Source organism: Ambystoma mexicanum, chromosome 3q, assembly GCF_040938575.1.
Source record: "Ambystoma mexicanum isolate Mex_15411 chromosome 3q, UKY_AmexF1_1, whole genome shotgun sequence".
NCBI classification, from domain to species: Eukaryota; Metazoa; Chordata; class Amphibia; order Caudata; family Ambystomatidae; genus Ambystoma; species Ambystoma mexicanum.
Genome location: NC_090926.1, coordinates 804057925 through 804070846, shown reverse-complemented (window position 1 = coordinate 804070846; position 12922 = coordinate 804057925).

The window sequence follows — 12922 nt, the reverse complement described above, 5'->3', positions numbered from 1 at the left end:
GGGGTGAGGGGGCCATGGGGCATAGTGTTTGGTTGGGGGTGAGGGGGATATGGGGCATAGTGTTTGGTTGGGGGTGAGCAACATGGGGCATAGCGTTTGGTTGGGGGTGAGGGGGACATGGGGCATAGTGTTTGGTTGGTGATGAGGGACATGGGGCATAGTGTTTGGTTGGGGGTGAGGGGGGCATGGGGCATAGTGTTTGGTTGGGGTTGAGGGGGCCATAGGGCATTGTGTTTGGTTTGGGTGTAAGGGGGCCATGGGGCATAGTGTTTGGTTGGGGTGAGGGGGACATGGGGCATAGTGTTTGGTTGGGGGTGAGTGACATGGGGCATAGTGATTGGTTGGGGGTTAGGGGGACATGGGGCATAGTGTTTGGTTGGGGGTGAGGGGGATATGGGGCATAGTGTTTGGTTGGGGGTGAGGGGGATATGGGGCATAGTGTTTGGTTGGGGGTGAGGGGGACATGGGGCCTAGTGTTTGGTTGGGGGTGAGGGACATGGGGCATGGGGTTTGGTTGGGGGAGAGGGGGCCATAGGGCATTGTTTGGTTTGGGTGTAAGGGGGCCATGGGGCATAGTGTTTGGTTGGGGGTGAGGGACATGGGGCATTGTGTTTGGTTGGCGGTGAGGGGGCCATGGGGCATAGTGTTGCATTCCAAGAGTGAACCCAATAATAAAGCTAAAACAGGTACAGTTAGGAGATGTTCATCTTTGGCTTTTTGAGGAAACCTGACTCAACGAAGGCCATACTCCTCTTGGGCAACCCAAAGAGCAAACTGTAGCAGTCCAAAATAACGGCATGTCCAATCTAGGGTCAATAAAATATATATAAGTTAATTAAACAGGCGAGATACAATAACTAAATAGAAATAAATTATAACAATGGAAAATGTGTAGTACAAAATGTAAGTTTGAAATGCAAATAAAAATCATTACCCCTCAAAAACATTCTTTTTCCATGTGTTTAGTACAACTTGGGGGTTTAAAAAGCCTCCTGCCACGCCCCGCCTACCGCCCCGCCCACATTTACTTTTCCGCCCAGTATAGCCCTCATGTAAGGTACTTTCGGCCCTCTGTCAAAATCAGTTGTGCACCCCTGATCTAGGGCATCAAAATCATTGCACTGGCCTTGGGCGTTGAACTTGCAAAGAAGCAGGCCCCCACCCAATTTAAACGTGTGCTGTTGACCATATGACAATCTAAATAGGAAACATTAACCTCTACAGGCTGAGCACGTGGCAATGTCACCAGCAACTTGAATATTCCCTGCTGAAGCAATACCCTGTGGCCAGAACCAACAACGCCAGCACTACAGTGATCATTATAATGACCTGAAAAGAAAAGCAATTCAGGAACTGTAGGAAGCTTAGCCACTTCATCATGGTCTGACACATTGCCCTGGCCAAAGCCCATAACACAGGCACATTTTCACATGCTTCAACACTATGAGAATACATCTAATAATTAATATGGACGGCTATGCAAAGACACTAGATGCACTATCTATAACCCTCTAGTAACGCACATACCAATACCTCTACATGATTTCTTTCAATTCAATTTTATTTGATTTTTTAAATAAAAACAAAACCTCTTCTCATCATAAACAACACAAAGTAACTTTCTTCATGGTTGTGATACAATATCATCTAACTGACGCAGATAGCCTCAAGAACACACCAGCTTTCGAAGACAGTTCAAGGGTTTTATTATTTCTGTAATCAAGGGTCTCTCTAAGGGCCATACCTCCCTCTTTCTCCTCTATAGCGGGGCATTCCCTCTATAACCAAGCATCCCGCAACCCCTTATTGGTCGCTAGAGATTGGTAACATCTAATGTCTAAGATCTGTGTTGTCTAACTGTGAGGAGCTAACGGCCTCATATATTTAAATCTCCCTGAGGGAGCAATCTAGATCGACTCTATTCTTAATTCCACAAGATTACGTAGGTTGTGAATTTGGGTGCCCCGCAATAAAATTGTCTCAAGCCCACTCAAGACCGCCGATCCGAATATGTTGGATCCTTAGAACTGCTTCACCTTGAGCACCCACTCGGCACTAGATCAATGCAACTCCCTGCATCTCAAAACTGATTCAGCCTAAAGACAAATGCAGAGTTCGATACTATAGAACCACCTCAGACCCAGAATCAGGTGATGTTAATAGGCTCTTCCCCATAGTTCACATTTGAGACAATAGTGACTTGTAAGCCCCCCTTTTCAATCCTTTTCATGATAGACATATCCTTTGAACAGTGCCATTGCTGCAATTGCCTGCCTGATCACCCTTGCTCAATTACGCAGAGTACTATTCTATACCAGTTCTTCATTTCCTGTGGTCTCTCCACAGGAGTGGGTTTTAGTTCGTTTTTCTAGTTACTCACAGCAGTAGTCATTTTGTCACATGGTCCTGTTAAGGGATGACCTCTATACAAGCCCCTTTGTAACCAATGGGACAGGCAAAGGTGCCCCTTTAAGGCAACCAAGCTGGAGTGATCCCTAAAAGATTGCAGCACCTGCATACTCTGCTCCCCTTACGCATGTTCATGATCCGTTCTTCAATCTGCAAAGGGAGGCAGTGTAGATGTACATTTATTGTGAATTATTAATTATTAATTCAATTTTATCTTTATTACTCTTCTGAGAGACAAAACTTATTTTAAGTAGCCAACTTGAATGTGAACGGTCTCTCAGATTTAGTTTAGCCTACTCTGGACTTTCTAGTTTTTTTTTATACTTAGACCGCTGACTTGTTTTTACTCGATGTTGATTTGTTGTGACAGATCTCTTTACAAAATGAAATGTTTTACTGATTGTGAAAGGTTTGTAATAAACCAAATACACTTAATAAAAAAAAAATAAAAAAAAGGGAGGCATTGACCAATCCACAACTATACCAGCAAACTAAATGGGGAGAGGGAGTTTTGAGCTCCAAGATGCTAGATGTAGTTCTAGGCTGTGGTCCAGCAGTCACTGGAGAGCCACTGAGAATGAGAGAATTATGATTTCCAACAACTGTATAGCTACTCTGGACGCCTGAGGTGAGCGGCTAAGGCCCTATGTAAACCTGCACTCCTAGTCAGTCAATGTGGGAGTCAGGAAGAGAAAGGACTGCCGTTGGATCAGGAAGAGCTGGGGCAAGGAGATCAGAAGGAGCTGGAAGGTATTTGGAGGAGACAGGAGAGTAGGATGTGAAAGGCAAGAAGGGGTGCCGACCCTCGTGGAGATTAGTTAAGACAACAAGGTGGACGTTAAAGCTACATTAGAGGTGTTGGAAAAAGCGCAAGGAGAGGCATTCGTAAAATCCAAGGAGAAGGCAGAGGTGCATCAGGAGGTTGGTGGAAGAGATGAAAAGGAGGAGACTAAAGGCCTGTTGTAGAAGGAGGTTGGAGACATTAAGGAGGAGGTGGGAACATTTAAGAAGGAGGTTGACAGAGTTAAGGTGAAGGCCATGGGTTTGCTGGAGAAATTTGGCAAGTTAATGAAGGTTGGTAAAACACAGGAAGAGATTGGAGAATTGGTGGGGGGAATAGAATATTTGGTAGAGAAGGTAGTTGGAAGAGGGATACAAGAGAGTATCGAGGAAGAGAGTCACAAGATGTTGAGGAAGTTGGGGAGAAGACTTGGCAGGTGATGGCTTGTCATGATTCCATCATACCCTGCATGCCAGAGACTAACCTTCATTCCAAAGGCAGTTGAAATGCACGCCTGTGCTGTGACAGGTTTTGCGGCAGAGAAGAGTGCTGTAACGGAACCAAGGCTCTCAAGAAATTTCAGTCTCTACACGTTAGTGCAACAGTCTACACGTTAGTGCAAGATAAACTACTATTGGACAGAAATAATGTTGTAGGTCTACCATCTGTGTGGATCTATGTATCAATGCTTATTACCCTAGTGTGTATGATAAACATTAGGTTCTATCAATATCTTCCCAACACAGTTTTATCACTAAACCAACAAGTGTTTGCCCTTGCAGCATGGTTTCCTGTATGCTCACGAATAGAAACAAATTAATAATGCTCTCACCCCTTTGTTTAGCATTTAGGCAAATGTATTTTCTTGTGGAGATAATATATGTCCATTAAAAAATAGAATAATCTATACAATTCCTAATATTAGCAATAAAATAGGTGAGTAGGAACCCAGTATTCTACTCTACTGTAGGCCATGGAGGCCAGTTAAAACTTAAAACCATACTCATAATTGTGATGTTGTAGATCAGCAAGCCAGGACACAGGTGGCGCTATAGAGATACACTTTTGCATACCCCATTAGGGGAAGAGGGTTAAAAAGTCTATCAAAAAGTCTTAGGGAAGTTATTTAGGAACTACATAAAAGCGATCTACAGACATGAATCAAACAAGATCACAGGTAAAGAAAGGTAAACCCCCCCTGCAAAGTATTCCTCTCAACCTTCCTCTATCCTTTGATGATGCCCCTTTTTCTGCCCAAAGAAGTACAAGTAACACAGGTTATATATTGACACTTTGCCGAAACTCTGTACTACAATAAAACTCAATGTTTTTCCAGCACAAAGAAAGTTGAAAGGCTAACCTAAAGGAATACCGTATGATATCTCTTAATGGTTATCCAATAGAAAAGAAAAATATATGTTGAAAAATGTTGAAAGTCAAAACATTAGAATGTGGAAAAAAGGCCAATTTGTAGCCGCATGAGCAGTTTACTGTCTGCTGTTTGCTGCTTATTCCCAAGGCAGTTCAGCTTTGCAATTTAGCTCTGCCTCCACATTATTATTAAAGCAGGCATTTTAGGAAATCTGAATTTGGAAAACTGGCAAAGTGACATTTGTTAGGCTCATAGAGTAAAATTAAAGTCTTGGCCTAGTCAGCAAAGCACCTGCTTGCTCTCTTACCCAGGCAAGTAAAGATCATGTGGGTCAGCAGTGTCCTGCGGCCCCTGCTCCTTCATGGTCGCTATGTCATACCCTTTGGTGAAATTTCAGGAACTCCTTCCCAACTGTAAAATACTGCTGCCTTGAAAAGGCTAAGCTCCACTGTTGTTTCCCTGTTAGCCAATCAAATTCTAAGAGAGAATAATGTAATTCATGCAGTCCGTAGAAACATTAGAAACAACCATCTTGCGGGTTTACATTCGAAATAAAGCCAGTTTGGCAGTATCTGTTGCTTAAGTATGAACAGTCATGTCTGAACAAGCTAGGCATTTTGCCAAACTGTGCAAGATGACTATGTTATTCAAAACAAAACATTTTTGACTATCAGGTTGTCCTAATTAAGGTGTTGTAATGTGTTGGGTTTGTTTATATTACCTTAAACGTTTGTCTTTTTTATTTGCAAAAAACATCTTTGGATGTGGGCAGGTTTTACCGGGTTTGTTCAGCAGTTTACAATTAAATCTTTTAAAAATAACTATCTTCTTTAAGAAATATCACTCTTGTTTTGTATATGCTGTTTGCAATTCTGCTAGTTAAGTAACAATGTTGATAATGTGCCTATGTGCTAGTTAAATCAAAGCGAGGAGCTCTTTTGTTTTGAAAAACAGTTTGCAAGCACAATAAGTTAGAAGTGAGGCCATCCACTCAGTCCACCACTTATCTTGTGCTTTCACATGCAGAGAAAAAAATGCATTTTTTAAACGCACCCACCTTTTTGGGGCTGCAGTTAAAACAGGTTAACCTTATCATGTATTCTGAATGGTTAAATTACCATTATTTTTTTCAATTCTGCTTGAAAATAGAAAACATCAGAGCCAATCATCTTCAATGGACATTTGTGAAATGCATCTTCTGACAAAGTCAATGGGACTGTTACATTTGTGAAATGCATCCCAGTCAAACTGAAGTTGTCATTTGTGGCCTCCGGACTATATGGCTTGGATTGGAGTTCAGAGCTGTTCAAATTATACATATCTAATGAAATGTATGACATCCACCCCCACGAACAGTGAAACACTCTAAACAAAGGTACAAATGATTTCCACCTGTAAAATTTGAGAGTAGAGAGACAAAAGGGAGTAAATATAGGAAAACGACTGCTATGTGAAGAAGTATTAGAAAATTTCCATCAGCTAAGGAAAACATGCAGCAGTGTTTCTCTTTGGGCCTCCATGTAGGAGTGGCTCTGCAGAAACTATGCAGTAGTATCTCTCTGGAAACTACAGGAGTGTATCTATGGAAAACATGCAGGAGTGTCTCTCTTCTGTGATGTATTTGCAAATGAAAATTACCCAAAATATGTACCTGGTTTTAATATGGTGGCGAGTAGAACTCATGATGTGGCCACCGCATCAGTCTCTTGTTTAGATGATGCTGATGACTGTCCAGTCTCTGACACCTAGCATAGTGAAGGCGGCAAATAGATCTTGTTATCAACGATGGTGTAGAACAAGATAAAACGTCAAACATTTTCAGGCACATTCTGCGCTGTAGAAAGGTGGCTAGTAGCAGAAATCCTTAACTTTAAAACCAACAGAGAAGGTCGGCTGTGATTGCCCATCATCCAGTATTGCTGCATTTTTGCATGATAAAGACCTGGTGCCATTTCCAGGTAAACGTCTTCTTCCTCAGTCTGTGCACTGACTTGTGCAGGTGTGTTTTCTCTGAGACAGTTCAATCCCATGGTCTGCAATAAGCAACAATCACTCCCACAGTTGAGTTTTGCGGGATCCTCTCTAATGGAAATTGTGATGTCTGGCAGGTGCAATGGATGAGTAGCACAGGTGCTACTCGTCTCTTCTTGTGAAGATTACCAATTGCTGTTTTTTGCTTAACCGAGTTGGGGATGAGGCAACATGGCTTTGTTCTTAGTATAGCTCTGCAGCTGGGTCTACTTGCTTGGAATACCAATTTCTGGTTTTTGCTCAACCGAGTTAGAGATGATGAAATATAAGAATGTCCTCACCGTAGCAAACAGCTGTGAACACAAGTAACTTTCCAGTATTATGTTATGGCTTCATGCCATTTATCTTTGAATTGTAAGTTTGGGGATAAGCTTGATGTGCACATCCGGGACCAATTTATGTTACACTGTTCCAATGATAAAATCTGTGAGGAAATTTGGCTAAAGGATGAGCCGGGTCTGGAATAAGTTATTATGATGGCAAAAAGGGTTGAGCATACTTTACAGTGCGTAGCGAAGTTATCGCAAAAGGAAGTGAAGGCATGCTCAAGCAAAGTATTAAGGGTAGGGGAACAGAAGAAAGATTTCCGCAAAAATGTTAAGAAGAAAACAAGAGATAAGGGGTTTAAAGGTACTGATCCAAGGGGTGAAAAACCATGGGTGTGAAAGGATGTAAAAAAGATGAGCGGTTGTGTTTCCGTTGCACAAGTGCAAGACACTTCCCCAACTCACCAGGGAAAAATGCTGTATGTGGGAGATGTAAAAGGTGGGGACATTTTGATAATTGTTGCAAACATTACTCAATAGAAGATAGCAAGAAAGTGTTTTATATTGGGGAGGAATCGTGGCAATCATCTGGTGAGGATGAAGATGAGATGGTAGAAGTAGTTACAGACAACATGGTGAAATGCGATGATGAGGATGACTGTGAACACCCTTTTGCCGACATCAATGTGAATGGCAAAATTGTGAGTATGATGGCCGATTCAGATGCTAAAATAACTCTTATGACACTAGATGTGTATGAGAATATAGTGGGAGGGAAGGTTAGTGACTTAATGCCATCTGATAAGAGGCCAGGTGGATATCATTGTGAGAAAATGTATGTAATTGGATATTGCATTGCCACGTTTGAATTCAAATGTAGAGAAACGCAAGCAAAATGTATGTGACAAAGAGTGGAGAGACTCTTTTGGGGTGGAGGGAAAATAGAGGTTTGCGGATAAGACGAGATCCAAACACAGAGAAACAGGTTCTCCATGTAGGAGAAAGGTTGGACATGGGGTGTGTTAAGGACATGCTGCATAAAATTGTGATTAAAAAAGGAAGTAAAACGGTGAGTGCTAAACTTCTCCCTATTCCTCTGGCACTTCGAAATGGTGTGCATGAGGAACTTGAGAGATTAAAGAGCACAGGGATCATAGAATCAGCAAAAGGTGTGGAATGGATTTCTCCTTTGGTCGTGGTGAAGAAGCCGAATGGGGAGTTGAGAGTATGTGTGGACATGACAGAGGTAAATAAATGTTTAGTTGAGAGAGACATCCTTTACCAAATATGCTGAGCAGAATTGGATGATCCAAATATTTTACAAAGTTAGACTTGGCCAGTGCTTATCAGATTGAACTTGAACGGGGGTCCAGGAAACTCACAGCGTTTATAACCCATGGTGGTGTGTACCAATTTCTCGGGATGCCTTTTGGGTTAATTTCGGCATCATCCGTATTCCAGAAGGTGATGGACAAAATTTTGGGAGGAATGGATAATGTGTGGTGCTTCCAGGATGATGTATTAGTGTGTGGGGAGAGTGAAGACATTCTAGAGAGGAATGTGAAGAGAGTGGTAGAGGTTTTCAGAGAGAGGGGAATAACTCTTAGGGCAGAAAAGTATGTTTTTGGAAGAAGAGTTATAGAATATCTTGGGCAAGAAATTTTGGAGTAAGGACTGAAGCCCAAGAAGGATTTGGTAGAAGGAATTAAGAAAATAAGGTCTCTTAAGGATAAGGCTGAATTGTGATAATTTTTGGGCACAATAGAGTTTTACCACAGGTTTGTGGAGAATTTTGCAGATAGGGTTAACAAGATGAAAAGTTTGTTGAAGAAAGGTGTTGATTTTAAATGGGACAATGATTGTGAGGCTGAATTTTGTGAGATGAAAAGAAAAATTGATATGGACAAAGCTTTGGCTATGTTTGATACTAAGAAGAGATGCATAATTTCAGTGGACGCTAGTGATGGAGGAATTGGTGTGGTTTTGTCTCAGATTGGGATGAAAGGAAACAAAGAAGTTGTGACTCATGCGTCCAGGATGCTGAGGGGAGCTGAATTAAATTATTCAGTTTTGGAAAAGGAGGTGTTGGCGTGCCATTGGGGAATTGAAAAACTTAAATGTTGTGTGGGGTCAGAATTTACATTGCGGACAGATCATAAACCCCTTAAAGCCATATTCGAGAGTAAAGGTTTGGAGAAGGTGTCTAGGAGAGTTTCATGCCGGGTAGCAAGATTACAGTGTCACAAGTTTTATATAGAAGTGATTCCTGGGAAGGAGAAAGTGCGAGCCGACCATGTTTCTAGATTGTGGGATGAGGATGTTGAAGTATGCAATCGTGGGATATCGGAAGATATCATTATGGATATAGTGGATGGAAAGGATATAGTGGATGGAACGGATAGAGTGGATGGACCGGATGGAGTGGATGGAACTGATGGAACGGATGGAGTGGAAGGAACAGATGGAGTGGATGGAACGGATGGAGTGGATGGAGTGGAAGGAACAGATGGAGTGGATGGATTGGATGGAACGGACGGAATGGATAGAGTGGATGCAACGGACCGAGTGGATCGAATCGGCCTTACTTAAAACCACCATACCACACTACCACACTTACTCTCTCCTATACACCACCACTCAACTTGAACACAGCGATACTATGACACATTCAGTAAAGCTGTTCTCATACTAACACCTGCCTCTTACTCCTCAACATCCTAATTAAGCACAGCTAGCTGAGCACTCACCGCTAGCCTAAGCGTCTCCTCAGGCCTAACGCAGCGAGAAATCAGTCTGGGCGTAAACCCTCCAGAATGAACACATATTCCTGACCTCCCAACCGCCACACCTACCGCTAAGAAGCAGCTATCATGCAAGTACAACACCAGCTGCACACATATCCAGTGCACCCTTGTACCTTACGTCTCTCTCTCTCTCTCTCTCTCTCTCAACTGACTTGAACTACGGTTCCCAGGGCGTTCAACCTAGCAGCGCTTTGAGAACATACCAATGATACATAAGGCGCTATATAAATACAAAGTAACATAACATATGGTTTATGTAACCCATGATGGGGTGATTACTGGGGAGGAGTGGGAAAATGAGTTGAATTCAGATGAAATGTGGAGACGTATTTCAGATTTTGTTCGGAATGGATGGCCAGAAAAGCGATTATTGAATGTAGAGGAGAGAGAGCAATGTGGGAAGTGAGGTCGGAATTCAGTATAAAGGATGGATTGATATACCGCTGGGATTGAATCGTGGTTCCAGGAAAGTTTCATAAGAGATTAATTGAGGTTAGTCATCAAGGACATATTGGTATTTTTAAAACGAAAGAGATTATCAAGGGAGACTATTGGTGGACGGGTGTTGACCGTGAAGTAGAGAGTATGTTTGGGTCATGTGTTGAGTGTGAGATATCGGCTAAAAATGTTCATGCCAATCGACAATCCCTGATTAAGGTTAATGCTCTGGTAGGGGTGTGGCGTGACTTAGCCATGGATATTGTTGGTCCCATGGATTTAGGTAGTGGACGTGGAAGGTTTATTGTGGTGGTGAGCGATTTGTTCTCGAGGTGGACAGAGTTTAAAATTGTGAGGGATGTTTCTTCTCAGTGTATGGTAGAATTTTTACAGGAGATTTTCGAAAAAGAAGGTTTACCAGAGACTATTTTGACTGATAATGGAACACAATTTGTGGGTGGCTTACTTCAAGAGTATTTAAGGGTGTGTGGAATAGGGCATAAGCGTACTGCATTATATCAGCCCCAGACGAATGGAATGGTCGAAAGGGTAAATCGATGTATTATGGATGCAGTGAGAATGAGTGGTGTAACTGGAAGAGATAAGAACATTGCAATAAGAGAATGGTTATATGCACTACGTTTGGCACTCCATGTGGAGACTGGATTTAGTGCATTTGAGTTAATGAGGGGTAGGGAACCCAACATGTTGGTTTCTCCACTGTGGTTGGGAAGGGCTAGGGAGACAAGTGGTGTGGTGGAGGAGATAAGAAGAAGAATGGATGAGAGGAAGGATGGTTGGGTGAGGAGAGTGAATGAAAGATTTCCAAGGCGGTTAGGAGAGGTAGAGGTTGGAGATTGGGTGAGAGTGAAGAAGGGAGTTGTGAAGAAGAAAGGTGATATGATATATTCTGAGCTGGTGCAGGTTTCACGAGTGTTGAAGGGCACTGTTAGAATACAGAGTGGACAGGTGTGGAATTTGTCAAGGATTGTTAAAGTGAGTAAGAGGTCCATCAGAGAAGTCAGGTAGATTAAAGGAGTTATATTTGAAGTGTGTTTGCACTATTCTAAAATTAAAATTGTTCAGCATTATAAATTATTTTATGGTGGACTGTCATTGGTTTAAAATAAGTAAAATGAAAAATAAAATGAGAATGTTTCGATGTTAAGCCCAAATGTAACTGTTTATGTAAAAATGAAAAAGTGTATTTTGTATATGTTGTTGTTTAATAAAGGAGACAGGTGTGTTATGTAATGCTCTTGGAGAAGGGAGAAAGAAGCTGGTGGAATGCAATCATGGAATGTTGTGTATAGATTCTTTAAAGGAATGTTTAGGCATGAAGTGAGGCGGTTGATGAAGGGAGCTGTGAAAGGAGGTTGGGGGTCTTTTTCTTATGTATGTATCTATAAAATAAATCCTAAGAATACTCCACTAAGAGGGGCGTGGCTAGCGAGCATGTGAAGAAGACGTGCACTTCGGAGCTCTCCTGCTCGATCCTGCTATGAGATCCTGAAATCGGTACTATAAGAGTGCAGGTTTGATAACGGCAGCAGCGGGTGCCGCGAGTTGTGAGGAGGCTGACCACCGCCTGAAATCCAAATTGAGCAGACCCCGACGGAGAACAGCGGTGCGGGAAGCAGAGCGTAGCTGATCCAAAATGGCGCAGGCCCTGGAGTAGGCGAGAGAGACGAGCGCCCGGTGAAGCTGCCGCCAACATCAGAGAGGGACGGAGCTGCACGGGACAGCACGCAGAGATGGATAGCAACCAAGACTCCTCCGGTCGGGAGGAGAACGATGAGAGCTAGCGGCGGAGCAGCGGGAACAGGGACGCGCTAACCCCAGGGCGTACGGCTGGAAGGAATAAGCGTGGAATGAGATCCATAAGGTGAAACCGGCTTGGCAGATATTGAACCTGGGCCCCAGGCAGTGAAACTGAGGAGTCAGGACCCCTGCTAAGACAAGCAGCTGGTCTGAATTTAAACATATAAACTCCAGATAGATTCCTTCACCCCAGGCACCGGCTCTGGCGCGAACGTACACAAGGGAGTGCAGAAAGCTGAACGGGGAGCCCGAGCGAGCCGCACCCCCAATAACAGCATAAGCAACCAGCCAGTGCACTACGGAGCGGCTGCAGCGGGTGGAGGCGCCGCAAGGAACTCCTGCCCTCCTGTGGGAATGTAATACCAAGCGGGCGCCAAAACAGCGGGGTGCCCAGCTAAGTACACCAGCGAGCGGGCCAGAGGATAGGGGCCTGCGCAGACAAAAGAATTAGAGAGACTCTGGCTCTGACCCCTCTGAGACGCAGTTACACTGGGAGTGACTACGGTGCATGGGAGGCCCTAGAGTGGCGTGAACAGCAAATACAGTAGTGAAGGAGCCACTGGAAAGGTGCCTGCAGAGGTACTTAAAACCCAAAGAACACTGTCCATAAGTGAGGCTAGGAAGTAACATAAACACACTGGGTCAGGCAATGCTCCAGGCAAGTCATCTAAGTAAGCAGGCAAGTGTGGAAGGAAGGGCACAACAAGTGAACCTGTGAAAGTGGAGGATAGTTTATTAGGAATCAGAGCAGTACACTTGTAACTGCCCACCCAACAGTAAGTCTAAATATAGGAATCCTCACTTGAACAAGACCATCAAAAAGGGGGTGAACACTCAGTGCTGAGGTCCATTGTAGACTCCAACAAAGCATACAACGTCCCACACCCAGCCCCCAAAAGCTAGACGGGCGGAAGAAATCGACAGTACAATAGAAGCATACCCACGCACCTCTTAGACAAGCCACGATGGATAATTACGTGAAGAAGACAGACCCACCGGA